The sequence below is a fragment of the Capra hircus genome, chromosome 21, assembly GCF_001704415.2.
Source record: "Capra hircus breed San Clemente chromosome 21, ASM170441v1, whole genome shotgun sequence".
NCBI lineage: Eukaryota > Metazoa > Chordata > Mammalia > Artiodactyla > Bovidae > Capra > Capra hircus.
This window is the reverse complement of record NC_030828.1, coordinates 13,953,591-13,969,150: the sequence shown is the minus strand read 5'-3', so window position 1 is coordinate 13,969,150 and position 15,560 is coordinate 13,953,591.

Genomic DNA, 15,560 nt, shown 5'->3' with positions numbered 1-15,560 from the left:
GCCTCTGACCTGGGGTGGGGGCTGCAGCTTCTTCAGGAGTCACCAAGACAAGACTCGTTTGCACTGGGTTTCCTGGCAGGCATGGGGCAGGCCCCCTGTGAGGTTCCCATGATAGGAGGGCGCTGAGCACAAGACATGGACCACAGGCTGGCATTACAGGAACTAAATGAGTTACCAGCTTGGAAAGCATCCCACCCTCAAGGGCACTGGTGGGGACCCCTTAGGGTTCTCAGCAGTTCCCAGATGCAAACCCAGGGCAGTAGGTATCCAAGTCATCTAGGGCTTTCTACCATGCCTCCCTCAACTCCCCCAGCCTCTGCTCATTATCCAATGCCAAAGCCACTTCCACATCCACAGCAACATCCCAGTTCCTGGGAGCAGAAGCCGTGTTAGGTTTGCTGCAAACTTGATGGCTTAAACAACACGAATGTATTCTCTCACAGTTCTGAAAAGCAAAGTCGAAAATCAAGGTGTTGGCAGGGCCACACTCCCTCTGGTGCCCTGGGGAGGATTATTTCTCACCTCTTTCAGCTTCTGGTAGAGCCAGATGTCGCTTGGCTTGTGGCAGCATAATTCCAGTCTCTGCCTCCAAATTCACATGGTCTTTCACAGAGATCCCTCTGTCTCTTGAATCCCTATCTCCTTTCTTTCATAAGGACACCAGTCACTGCATTTAAAAAAAAATGAAAAGTGAAAGTGTTAGCCACTCAGTCATGTCTAACTCTTTGGGACCCCATGGACTTTAGCCCACCAGGCTCCTGTGTCCATGGAATTCTCCAGGCAAGAATACTGGAGTGAGCTACCATTCCCTTCTCAAGAGGATCTTCCCAAGCCAGGAATAGAACCCAATTTCTCCTGCATTGCAGGTGGATTATTTACTGTCTCAGCCACCACAGCAGCCCCACTGGATTTAGGACACACCCTAAATCCAGGGTAATCTCATCTCAAGATCCTTAAATTAACAATATATACGAAGACCATATTTCTAAACAAGGCTACATTTATGGTTACTGGAAAGAAATACCTGAATATATCTTTTTAGAGGATATGCACCGGGGTCTCAGTGGAAAAGAATCCACCTGCAATGCAGGAGACACGAGTTCGATCCTTGGGTTGGGATGATTCCCCTGGAGGAGGAGATGGCAACCCACTCCAGTATTCTTGCCTGGGAACTTCCATGAACAGAGGAGCCTGGAAGGCTACAGACCACGGGGTCCCAAAAGAATCAGACACGACTTAGTGACTAAACAACCAAAACAACTCAATCCACTACAATGCCCCTTTTTCAAAAAGGAAACACAGAATCTAATTTTTTTTGGTCAGGAACAAAAAGGTGGAAAATTCATAAGGAAATAACTTTCTTCCTGCATCTTAAAATAATTTGGGGTCTTGTTAGTGGCTTACATTGTGCTGGAGGAATCTGTGCAGCCGATCGCTGACGTACGACACAAAAATCCTTTGCCCCCAATGAGAGGAAGAAATAGTACTGAAATTGACTCAGATGTGGTTACAAATATTTGTCAAAGAATCAAATACATTTTAAAATATGAATAAATGGATGGAGATTCTTGTTTCTCTTGGCTATTTCTTAATCACTTGGGTAGTAAATAGGTCTGGTGTCAGAGAAACTCGAGTTCAGACCTTGATTTTATCCCTCTTAGCTGTATGTCTTTCAGAGTTTCTTGACATCTCCAGGTATGTATTCTTATTCATAAAATGGACACGATAACAACAAAACATGCACTTCCACTCTCCCAGAGATTTTCTGAAGATAAAATCGTGTATGTATAGGCACAATGCAAATATCTGTGGCTATTCAGAAAGGCTTACAGAGCTTTGGTTGCCAAATTGAGTCTCTCAAGGTATGATGACCACGCATATAATGGAAGGTCAGATGCAGAAAGAGTTTAAATCCCTGTGGTAGCCTTTCCCTAGAGCTGGTTAAATAAACTGTCATGTTGGGCAAGGATGATGAGAAAGAATTTGAAAGAATCTGTTACCTGCCATCTTGTCTTTCCTAATCCCATTTCAAGGCACTGTAAGTATCAGAGCAAACACTGGCTCTTTCCTTAAGAATTCTAGCTGCGCAAGCAAAATGTGCTCAGAAATGCTTGATAACTCCCTTAAAACTTGTATGTACTTCCTATGAGATTGTTCTCAATTGCACTACTCCCATTATAAATTATGTGTTTTTTTTTCTGGCGCTAGTGGTAAAAAACACACTTGCCAATCCAGGAGGCGCAGGAGACAACACAGGTTCGATCCCTGGGTCAGGAAGATCCCCTGGAGAAGGGAATGGCTACCCACTTCAGTATTCTTGCCTGGACACCCCATGACAGAGGAGCCTGGAGGGCTATAGTCCATGGGTTCACAAAGAGCTGGACACAACTTAGTGACTGAACAACTACCACAACTACACTTAAAAGATTATTCTTAATTTTACTGTATAAACTATAGTTATTTTCTACAGAGCATTCCTCCTTCCTTTTATTATTATAGTTTTAGTATTCACTCAACAAACATTTGCTAATCACTTATACTGGGCCAAGCCTTCAGTTCAGTTCAGTTCAGTTCAGTTCAGTCACTCAGTTGTGTCCAACTCTTTGCGACCCCATGAATCACAGCATGCCAGGCCTCCCTGTCCATCACCATCTCCCGGAGTTCACTCAGACTCACGTCCATCGAGTCAAAGCCAAGCCTTAGGCTACTGATAATCCTATAAGTCATGGAAGGCAGGGCTTCTACTTCCATGAATATTATGATCTAGTAAAGGAAAAAGATGGAAATAACCAAGTATACATGAGATGTGCCATCTCAGTTCAGTCCAGTTCAGTCGCTCAGTCATGTCCGACTCTTGGCGACCCCATGATTCGCAGCACGCCAGGCCTCCCTGTCCATCACCAACTCCCGGAGTTCACTCAGACTCAAGTGCATTGAGTCAGTGATGCCATCCAGCCATCTCATCCTCTGTCATCCCCTTCTCCTCCTTCCCCCAATCCCTCCCAGCATCAGGGTCTTTTCCAATGAATCAACTCTTCACATGAGGTGGCCAGAGTATTGGAGTTTCAGCCTCAGCATAAGTCCTTCCAATGAACACCCAGGACTGGTCTCCTTTAGGATGGACTGGTTGGATCTCCTTTCAGTCCAAGGGACTCTCAAGAGTCTTCTCCAACACCACAGTTCAAAAGCATCAATTCTTTGGCGCTCAGCTTTCTTTATAGTCCAACTCTCACATCCATACATGACCACAGGAAAAACCATAGCCTTGACTAGACGGACCTTTGTTGGTAAAGTAATATCTCTGCTTTGCAATATGCTATCTAGGTTGGTCATAACTCTCCTTCCAAGAAGTAAGTGTCTTTTAATTTCATGGTTGCAATCACCATCTACAGTGATTTTGGAGCCCCAAAAAATAAAGTCTGACATTATTTCCACTGTTTCCCCATCTATTTCCAATGAAGTGATGGGACCAGATGCCATGATCTTAGTTTTCTGAATGTTGAGCTTTAAGCCAACTTTTTCACTCTCCTCTTTCACTTTCATGAAGAGGCTTTTTAGTTCCTCTTCACTTTCTGCCATGAGGGTTCCATCTCAGGAGGAAGTAAATTTTCCATGGTTTGGGGAGAGTAGCCCAGGCAGAGGGAAGAGCAGGGGCACAGAAGTCCAGGGGTGAGAAAGGGAAGGAAGGCCTGATGAGAGTGGTCCATGTGCTGGGACTGTCCGGGTGTAGAACATGAGAGGGGAGCAGAGGCATGCATGCATGCACGCTTCAGTCATGTCCAGCTCTTTGCGACCCTATGGACTGTAGCCTGCCAGGCTCCTTTGTCCATGGGATTCTCCAGGCAGAAGCATGAGGTGGAGCTTAGAAGACTAGCTGGGCTCCAACCTAGAGAGCTTTTATGTCAAAAGGAAGGGTTTAGATTTTATCCCTTAGCCAAAGGGAGCCTGGAGGATTGTAAGCAACACAATGACTATATTAGACATGGCCTAGCCCTACAAGGTACACTTTTGGAGAATGTTTCCCATAGGAAATACATCACAGCAATTATCTCAGCCAGGGAAGTCTGTTTTCCCTTCTGGGTCAGGAGAATAGTATGTCAGCAAATGGCTTGGCATGTCTATAATCCCTGTAGGAATGTCCAAACACAAGTTAGAATAAAAACATGCCCCTGAGTTGGTGCCCCTTAAAATCTCCTGCCAGAAATAGCACTTGGAGAGCAAATTCATCAAGGGAATAAAGCAGGGCATCCAGGAGAGGCAACCAGAATGTGCCATTAGACCTAGGGGGGGAGATGGGAAACAGTGATGAAAAAACAGGTGGAGAGACAGTTCAAAAATGGTTGGACTCTCCCTCAGTGCTGCAGGAACCAAGCAAAAATCAATAAGTCGTTTTCTGGTGAAGGCATAACTCGTAAAATTATCAGAAAGTCAAGAAACAAGCATAGTCCAGAACAATACAGGAACTTCTGCCAGTAAACAGAGATGGCATTAGCAACCAACAAGCAGGTAAATTAAAGGGAGGTGGCTTGCATTTTCCATTTGTGTCTGTGCCTCGGGTGGCTCAAGGACCCTCAGAGTAGAGCTGATGGACTCTGAGAGCAGAAATGATGAAAGAATACACTGGTAGACTTGGCACTCTAAAAGACAATGGGTGGTATGGGCGTGCTAGTCACTCAGTTGTGTCCGAGTCTTTTTGACTCCATGCACTGCAGACCATCAGGCTCCTCTGTCCAGGGGGCATTCTTCAGGCAAGAACACTGGGGTGTGTAGCCATTTCCTTCTCCAGGGGATCTTCCTGACCCAGGGATCAAACCCGGGTCTCCTGCGTGGCATGCAGATTGTTTACTGTCTGAGCCACTGGAGAAGGCCAAAAGGCAATACTCCTACACACCGAAAATCTACAAGTACAAAATGAAATAGCAAATCCAAAGAAGAACTTTTATGCACAAAGCTATCTTTATTTTAAATTAATTAATTTATTAATTTATTTGACTGTGCAGAAGGCAATGGCACCCCACTCCAGTACTCTTGCCTGGAAAATCCCATGGACAGAGGAGCCTGGAAGGCTGCAGTCCATGGGGTTGCTGAGGGTCGGACACAACTGAACGACTTCACTTTCACTTTTCACTTTCATGCATTGGAGAAGGAAATGGCAACCCACTCCAATGTTCTTGCCAGAATTCCAGGGACGGGGGAGCCTTGTGGGCTGCCGTCTATGGGGTTGCACACAGTTGGACACGACTGAAGTGACTTAGCAGCAGCAGCAGCAGCAGCAGGATCTTTAGTTGCGCCATTCAACCTCTTTCAGCTGTGGTCTGTAGGATCTGGTTCCCTGACCAGCAATGGAACCCAGGCCTCCTACACTGGAAGCATGGAGTCTTGGCCACTGGATCACCATGGAAGTCCCAAAGTTGTCTTTAATAATTTTATTTATTCTCATCAAAAATTGGTGACAACCTAATAATCCCACAATCAAGTTTTTAAAGGGACCCATAAATGTGGAAATCACTTACAAATGCATCTAGCTAAGCAATAAAACTTGACTGTGACATTTGAAACATATGCTATGATTTTATCTATATAGTAATAAAAAGACTAATCATAAAAAAATCTAGAAAAATTGTTTAAATGTTTGTTATTCCTTACTCCCTTGGGTAAATGACATCAACCAGAAATCATTCAAAATGTCTCCAGGCATGAGGGTTTAGTGTAAGCTGCTAGTTGTGTCTGACTCTTTGTGACTCTGTGAATTATAGTCCACCAGGCTCCTCCATCCATGGAATTCTCCATGCAAGAATATTGGAGCGGGTTGCCATGCCCTCCTCCAGGGGATCTTCCCAATCCAGGGATCAAATGCAGGTCTCCCACATTGCAGGTGGGTTCTTTATGACCTGAGCCACAAGGGAAGCCCAAGAATATTGGAGAGAGTAGCCTATTCCTTCTCCAGGGGATCTTTCTAGCCCAGGAATCAAACTGGGGTCTCCAGCATTACAGGCAGATTCTTTACCAGATGAGCTACCAGCCACCAGTCTTGGAATCCCCAAATGATCTGGTGGTGCTGTTTATCTCTCCTTTCTAGTACCTGCCGTGGCCCTCATATTCTGTCCCACAAAAGCAGGGGTGAGAAATAGAATGTAGAGAAGGAAAGCAGCATGCATTCATGCAAAGGACCCCCTTGAGTACCTATGTTTAAATGCTAGTTAAAATGTATTAGAAGCATAAACAAATCATATGTGTACCCAGGCTCCTGGTATAAGACAGATAAATGCTACATGAAAGCCAGTTTATTTCAAAGATGAAAGAAAGATAAAAGAACTCTATGCCTTCTTTTGTGTCTTTCTGGGAGGAAAAAGTTGTCACTTTTGCAAATGATATGAACCTTTGCCTAACTGCTGTACCATCTGCTCCAGCTGGCTTGTGGAATCTAAAAAGAGCATTTCCCTTTCTGGGTCAGCAGTGACATCACATGTGGAGGCAGAGGGTGGCAGGGTGGGTGTAGATGAATGTGTAGAATGGCACCAGCCCCTGGGGACTCCCAATATATGTGGCAGGCACACATCCTGACTGTCTAAGTGCCCATGTGGAGCAGGGACAAGCTGCTTAGGACCACAGGCAAAGACTAAAGGATGGAAGAAGCATAGTTCCCCGTGGAAAAGTACCAATGGACACAGAGTTCTGTGATTTCCTGCCAAAGCGCTACTGTAAGAGCATACTGGTCCCCTGCTTCTGGAAAAGACCTCTCTGGATGCATCAATCTATTTACAAGCAGATTGCTTCTTCCTATTCTGGCGCTGACCTGGGCAGGGGGTGCGGTTGTTGTTGTGGGTGTGTGCTCAGGCGTATCTGACTCTTTGCAACCCCATGGACTGTAGCCCATGAGGCTCCTCTGTCCGTAGAATTCTCCAAGGCAAGAATACTGGAGTGGATTGCCATTTCCTCCTCCAGGGGGTCTTCCTATCCCAGGGATCAAACCCACGTCTCCTGTGTCCCCTGCATTGGCAGGCAGATTCTAGTTTACCACTGAGCCACTTGAGGGAGTGAGGCGGAACCATAAAAGGAGAATTGCAAAACAGCCTTGCTCTATAAAGGCAGCTTGGATCTCTTGAACAAGTAGAGACCTGAATTCAAGTCCCAGCCTGGCCCCTGGCCAACCGCATGGCCTTGGGTAAGTCCCAACTCATACACTGACCTTAGGCATTAGGTAGAAAGTGGGGCTGATACATTTAGGGCTTCCTACTCCTCTGGGCTGCTTCTGACATCAATGAGCAGAGAGATTTGACAACCTGAAAACTTCCTTGGGGACCACCTAGAACCAGGAAGACAAGCACAAGCAGGGTCTCTGCTGTATCACTCAGGGAGAGGAAAGCCCTGAGCACCAAGGGTTCAGGGGACCGCAGGATGACTGCAGCCCCAAGCCAACTATACCCAGATGGTCATGGTTTGTGATTACTGATCCTTCCAATAAATAGATAAAAAGTCCCCCTGGTGGCTCAGATGGTGAAGAATCTGCCTGCAGTGGGGGAGACCCGGGTTTGATTCCTGGGTCAGGATGAACCCCTGGAGAAGAGCATGGCTACCCACTCCAGTATTCTTGCCTGGAGAACTCCATGGACAGAGCAGCCTGGTGGCTTATAGTCCATGGGGTCAGACATGACCTAGCAACTAACACACATGAAACACACATGGAAAGGTAGCAGTGGCTGCTGATATCTGAGAATGAATTAGTCCACTGAACACTGGCCTGCAGGACAAGCAGCCTACCATTTCTGCTCATATCAGCAACATCTTCCCACCTTGCCCATCTCACTATAAAGATGATATTTGGATTTATAACTGCCTGACTTCTATGCCTACCCATCAGTTATTTCCGAACTTAGGTGATGAGCCGAAATATCATTTAAGTCCTTAGGGGTAGTCTACCCATGTAGGAGTCTGTTGATGTATCTATATTCCTCTCTGGTCCCCAGCACAGGGTCCCAGCCAACATCAGCTGAAGCAAACCCCATCTTGACCAGTGCTTTTGGCTAACCCCCTTCTCAAAGACAGGAAATCCATATTCCTTCTCACACTCCACTGAAAATTCTTGGGCTCTCTGACCTTGACAGCCCCCTCCCAGGCCATGATGGGGCAAGGACGCTGTTTCCTGGACATCTCTCTACTCTCAGGCCCCTACATTTCTCTGGGAATTGTGTTGTTTCAGAGTACCATCTGTGATAGTTTCTGAGGGCTGCTGCAACAAACTGCTACAAATTGGGAGGCTTATGGGCTTCCCAGGTGGCTCACCTGACAATGCAGGAGACCTAAGTTTGATCGGTGGGTCAGGAAAATCCCCTGGAGGAGAGCAAGGCAACCCATTCTAGTATTCTTGCCTGGAGAATCCCATGGGCAAAGGAGGCTGGTAGGCTACAGTCCATGGGGTTGCAATGAGTGGGACATGACTGAAGCGACTCAGCATGACACATACAATGTGGTTTACAGCAACAGAAGCTCAGTTCTGGAAGCTAGAAGTCTGAAAGCAAGATGTCAGGAGGGCCATAGTCTCTCTGAAGAAGTGAGAGCGGGTCTTTCTCGCCTCTTCTAGTTTCTGAATCCCAGCAATCACCGACATTCTTTTGTCTTATAGAGGCATCACTTAAATCTCTGCCTTTGCCTTCACATGGCCTTCAGCCCTGTTTCTGTCCATGCCTCTGTGCCCAGATCTCCTTTTCTTAGAGGGACGCCAGCCCCTGGATCTAGTATGACCTCCTCTTAATTTGATTTCATCCATAAAGACCTTATTCATAGGTGCTGAGGGGTCGGGACTTCATATCTCTTGTTGTTATTTAGTCGCTAAGTCATGTCCAACTCTTTGCGACCCCTTGGACTACAGCCAGCCAGGCTCATCTGTCCATGGGATTCTCCAGGCAAGAATTCTGGAGTGGCTTGCCATTTCCTTCCCCAGGGGATCTTCCCGACCCAGGGGTGGAACCCACATCTCCTGCATTGGCAGATGGAGTCTTTATCACTGCGCCACCTGGGAAGCCCTAATCATTATTTTAGGACCTTTAAGACCTGATGGTCCATTTAGATTTAGAGAACCAGGCCTTGGGAGACTGCGTTCTGGGCTGACAAGTTTGAGGGACCAGTAAGTTGGGGGGTGGTGGAAGGAAGAGCAGGAGTTCTTACAGGGAAGAGCAGACCTTGAAATGTACTCCAGGAGAGATACGGGGCATGAAAACATACCCCAGGGACTTCCCTGGGGGTGCAGCGGCTAAGATTCCACGCTCCCAATGCAGGGAGCCCAGGCTTGATCCCTAGTCAAGGAGCTAGATCCCATATGCCTCAACTGAGTCTTCACATGCCAAAACCAAGACTCGGTACAGCCAAATAAGTGAATATTTTTTAAAAGCCCCGTTCTGGAGGAGGCCTTGGGAGAGTTAGGACTGGGTCTACAGGGGAAAGAGGAGAACCCGTTGCACAGGAGGTCAGGAGACCCTGGTTTGAGTCCCAAGTCTGCTGCTTACAAGTCCCTTGACTGGTTGACTTCCTACCCTAAGAAAACTGGGTCAACCTCAGTGCCGGCCTACATAGTGTGAGGCTTGTTATTCAGTCACCCAGTCGTGCCTGACTCTGCGACCCCATAGACTGCAGCATGCCAGGCTTCCCGTCCTTCACCATCTCCCAGAGCTTGCTCAAATTCATGTCCATTGAGTCAGTGATGCCATCCAGCCAGCTCATCCTCTGTCGTCCCCTTCTCCTCCAGCCCTCAATCTTTCCCAGCATCAGGGTCTTTTCCAATGAGTCTAACCATTGTGTGAGGCTAACCATTCAGAATTAACCTGGGGACCAGGGGAGGTAATTCTTCATTAAGTTGCTAATTTCCTGATTCAGATGAGGCTTATAGTAATGATCCCTTCACCAGTGGGAATGGAAGGCTAAGTCCAGGGTGGAAAGAGTCTGGTTCTTAAGTCATTTTACCACTGACCTCTTCTCCAGGCCTGGCCCATCAACTCTGAGGACGGTTTGTCCCAAAGCCATTGCCACCATCAAACACTGGTGGCTTAGGAGTCTCTTTTGTGTAACCCGCCAGTTACTCATATTCTGATGACAAGAACCATCCAGAGCTGAAGCAACAGGGTCTTTTCTGTCATGATAGCAAATATTTTTTAGGTCCAGAGGTTCTGGGAGGTGGTTTAAGCTCTACCAGGCAATGAAGGGGCTTCCCAGGTGGCACTAGTGGTAAAGAACCCACCTGTCAGTGCAGGAGATATAAGAGCCACGGGTTTGATCCCTGGGTCAGGAAGATCCCCTGGAGGAGGGCAGGGCAATCCACTCCAGTATTCTCTCCTGGAGAATCCCCATGGACAGAGGAGCCTGGCGGGCTACAGGCTGTAGGGTCACAAAGAGTCAAACACAACTGAAGCAACTTAGCACAAATGCACCCAGGCAATGACAGGTTGCTGCCTGCAGGTAATCCCCTCATCAGCAGAGCAGATGAAGTAACATCATTCAAAGAGAAAGACAAAAGGATGCTCTCTTGGGATGCTCATTGCAAATACAGTTCTGGAGCAAAGGAACGAGCTAAGCTCTCTGTTAACCTTTAGAAGCAGGAAAAAAATAGATGGGAGAGAAGGCTGAGGTCTCTGGTTAGTGGTTTTTTAAAAATCTGTCAGATTTAATTAAATCATCACAAGTGCCTTTTAAAGGGCTCTGTGTGGTTGTCCTGCATGGTCAGAGGAACGTGATCCAAGAGGCAGCCGGGGCCTTGGCGGAGCTCCAACTTCTGTCCTTTTCCAGGCAGGAAACACAAGTCAGCCAGTAGCGCTTGTCATTGTGTGGACCCTGAAGGCCATGAAATGCAGGTCTGGCATCAGATCCGGAGGCTCAGCACGATGCACGGAACTTTGCCAGAAAATCTGGTGCCCCCATCTTTTGTCCCTGAACTGACTAGACTTTCTCTGCAGTGCAGCCTCTGCTGTATATCTGCTGATCCCAAGCTCCAGTCTCTCCTCCCTTTTCACTCCACATACCACCAGAGGCACAATATGCAGGACTTAAACTCTGTTCTCCCATCTAAGAGAGAGCTATTAAATGAGAAGCCTCCATTGGTAAAAAATATTCAGTTCAGTTCAGTCACTCAGTCATACCTGACTCTTTGCAACCCCATGGACTGCAGCACGCCAGGCCTCCCTGTCCATCATCAATTCCCAGAGCTTACTCAAACTCATGTCCATTGAGTCAGTGATGCCATCCAACCATCTCATCCTCTGTCGTCCCTTTCTCCTCCTGCCCTCAATCTTTCCTAGCATTGGGGTCTTTTCAAATGAATCAGTTCTTTGCATCAGGTGGCCAAAGTATTGGACTTTTAGCTTCAGCATCAGTCCTTCCAATGAATATTCAGGACTGATTTCCTTTAGGATGGACTGGTTGGATCTTCCAATCCAAGGGACTCTCAAGAGTCTTCTCCAACACCGCAGTTCAAAAGCATCAATTCTTTGGTGCTCAGCTTTCTTTATAGTCCAACTCTCACATACATACATGACTATTGGAAAAACCACAGCTTTGACTAGATGGACCTTTGTTGGCAAAGTCATGTCTCTACTTTTTAACATGCTGTCTAGGTTGGTCATAACTTTCCTGCCAAGGAGCAAGCATCTTTTAATTTCATGGCTGCAGTCACCATCTGCAATGATTTTGGGGCCCCAAAAAATAAAGTCTGTCACTGTTTCCATTGTTTCCCCATCTATTTCCCATGAAGTGATGAGACTGGATGCCATGATCTTAGTTTCAGTGTTAAAACGTTGAGTTTTGAGCCAACTTTTCCACTCTCCTCTTTCACTTTCATCAAGAGGCTCTTTAGTTCTTCGCTTTCTGCCATAAGGGTGGTGTCATCTGCATATCTGAGGTTATTGATATTTCTCCCAGCAATCTTGATTCCAGTTTGTGCTTCATCTAGCCCAGCATTTCTCATGATATACTCTATATAAGTTAAATAAGCAGGGTGACAATATACAGCCTTGACGTACTTCTTTCCCGATTTGGAACTAGTCTATTGTTCCAAGTCCAGTTCTGACTGTTGCTTCTTGATTTGGCCAAAAAGTTTATTTGGGTTTTTCTGGCCAGCCCAATGATATAATTCATATTATTGTATATGAATAATACAGGTAAAGGGGCTTCCCAGGTGGCGCTAGTGGTAAAGAACCTGCCTGCCAATGCGAGGGACATAAGAGATGCAGGCTCAACCCCTGGTTTGGGAAGATCCTATGGAAGAGGACATGGCAAAACCCTCCAGTGTCCTTTCCTGGAGAATCCCCTGGACAGAGGAGCCTGGTGGGCTACAGTCCCATGGGGTCACTAAGAGTGGGACATGTCTAAAGTGACTTAGCAAGGACACATAATCAGGCAAAAATGATCATAGGGAGTGCTTCTTTAGGAGACAGAATCTGTCCTCCACGCTTAACACATTTCCAAAATATAAGAAAATTTAAAAAAAAAAAAGACTAAGGCAGAACTGTGGGTGGTAATCAATCAGGTTGTTCACCACAGAATCCTGGCCCTCTGTTGGTCTGCAACCTCAGCAGCTGCCCAAGTGTACAGTGAAACCAGCCCCATCCACAGAGGGCAGGCAGAGAAGGAAGGAAGAGATGGGTCACTCCAGATTGGGGGGTGGCAGGTGTAATAAGCAAAGGAAGTTCTGTATGATGACAATCTTCAATGTCACAAGACAGATTGTCTGGCAAGACGCTCACTTGCCAGAATTTAAAAATGTATAGAGAGAACTTAGCATGGCTCAGTCACATATTCCATCTAGATGGCCTCACCTTCCTGTCCCAAGGTTGCATCCTTGGGCAGCTTCTGGGCTGGGGAAGGCCAGCAGAACACACATTCCAAGGACAGGAGAGAGAGTGAGGTGCCTCCGATTGCCCGGGTCCAGCTCACACCCTTTTGTTGTCCTCTTCCAGCACTCCACACTCATGACTAGATCCTACCCTCTCAGAAGCCGCTCCCTTCTGCAGTGTGCCCTGAGCAGTCAGCAAGGGTTTCTACTATCAGGGAGGTGGCTTTTTTTGCAGGGGGAGGGGGTGGGGGGTGGATGGCTACCTAGCTGCTTTGGAGGCAGATATCACAGCAATAGTATAGGCACATGTAAGCAAAAACGCATGTCTGAGGAGGCCTTACAAATAGCTATGAAAAGAAGAGAAGTGAAAGGCAAAGGAGAAAAGGAAAGATATACCCATTTAAATGCAGAGTTCCAAAGAACAGTAAAGAGAGATAAGAAAGACTTCCTCAGTGATCAATGCAAAAAAAAAACTAGAGGAAAACAATAGAATGGGAAAGACTAGAGATCTTCAAGAAAATTAGAGATACCAAGGGAATACTCCATGCAAAAAATGGGCACAATAAAGGACAGAAATGGTATGGACCTAACAGAAGCAGAAGATATTAAGAAGAGGAGGCAAGAATACACAGAACTATACAAAAAAGATTTTCACAACCCAGATAACCACCGTGGTGTGATCACCCACCTAGAGCGAGACATCCAGGAAAGCAAAGTCAAGTGGGCCTTAGGAAGCATCACTACGAACAAAGCTAGTGGAGGTGATGGAATTCCAGTGGAGCTATTTCAAATCCTGAAAGATGATGCTGTGAAAGTGCTGCCACTCAATATGCCAGCAAATTTGGAAAACTTGGCAGTGGCCACAGGACTGGAAAAGGTCAGTTTTCATTCCAACCCCAAAGAAAGGCAATGCCAAAGAATGCTCAAACTACTGCACAATTGCACTCATCTCACACGCTAGTAAAGTAATGCTCAAAATGCTCCAAGCAAGGCTTCAGCAGTACGTGAACCATGAACTTCCAGATGTTCAAACTAGTTTTAGAAAAGGCAGAGGAACCAGAGATCAGATTGCCAACATCCATTGGATCATCGATAAAGCAAGAGAGTTCCAGAAAAACATCTACTTCTGCTTTATTGACTATGCCAAAGCCTTTGACGTGTGGACCACAACAAACTGTGGAAAATTCTTCAAGAGATGGGAATACCAGACCACCTGACATGCCTCATGAGAAACCTATATGCAGGTCAGGAAGCAACAGTTAGAAATGGACATGGAAAAACAGCCTGGTTCCATATTGTCACCCTGTTTATTTAACTTAAATGCAGAGTACATCATGAGAAATGCTGGGCTGGATGAAGCACAAGTTGGAATCAAGATTGCTGGGAGAAATATCAGTAATCTCAGATATGCAGGTGATACAACCTTTATGGCAGAAAGTGAAGAGGAACTAAAGAGCCTCTTGATGAAAGTGAAAGAAGAGAGTGAAAAAGTTGGCTTAATGCTCAGCATTCAGAAAACAAAGATCATGGCATCTGGTCCCATCACTTCATGGCAAGTAGTGGGGAAACAGTGTAAACAGTGACAGACCTTATTTGGGGGGGGGGGGGCTCCAAAATCACTGCAGATGGTGATTGCAGACATGAAATTAAAAGATGCCTGCTCCTTGGAAGAAAAGTTATGACCAACCTAGACAGCTTATTAAAAAGCAGAGACATTACTTTGCCAACTAAGGTCCGTCTAGTCAAGGCTATGGTTTTTCCTGTGGTCATGTATGGATGTGAGTGTTGGACTGTGAAGAAGGCTGAGCACTGAAGAACTGATGCTTTTGAACTGTGGTGTCGGAGAAGACTCTTGAGAGTCTCTTGGACTGCAAGGAGGTCCAACTAGTCCATCCTAAAGGAAATCAGCCCTGAATATCAGTCCTTCCAGGACTGATGTGGCCACCTGATGTGAAGAACTGACTCATTTGAAAAGATCCTGATGCTGGGAAAGATTGAAGGTGGGAGGAGAAGGGGATGATAGAGGATGAGATGGTTGGATGGCATCACCGGCTCAATGGACATGAGTTTGAGTGAACTCCAGGAGCTGGTGATGGACAGGGAGGCCTGGCATGCTGCAGTCCACGGGGGTGCAAGGAGTCAGACATGACTGAGTGACTGAACTGAACTGAAGAGAAAACAGAGATGAAAATAATGTTTCCCAAAATAAGTAATATTTATTTTTACCAAAAGCCCCATGATCTGAACTACTTATTAAGTCTCATAAGCTGGGGGGTTTGATCACTCAGGGTGTTAACTGGTTTTACATGACTTAATAAAAATGAGCATTAGCAAACCCATCAGGTCCCAACACACAACATTCTGATTGGATAATGACATAAGAGCCTCTTCTCAAGGCAATAATAATGTCCAAGGCCATTCTATTTTGGAGGACAGCTCTTTAGAAATATTTCAGTGTTTAGTGAGTACAGGTTTTGATGGCTATCATTTAAGTCATACTGGGTGAATTTATGTTTACATAAAATAACCAAAAAAGTTTAGCATCACTTTTTATTGGACAATGCTTCCCATGTAATTTGATGTATCAAATAAGCCTAATTAATTTAATATCTCTCGAAATGGCAACCCACTCCAGTATTCTTGCTTGGAAAATCCCACGGGCGGAGGAGCCTGGTGGGCTACAGTCCACGGGGTCGCAAAGAGTCGGACACGACTGAGCGACTTCACTTCACTTCATATGAAA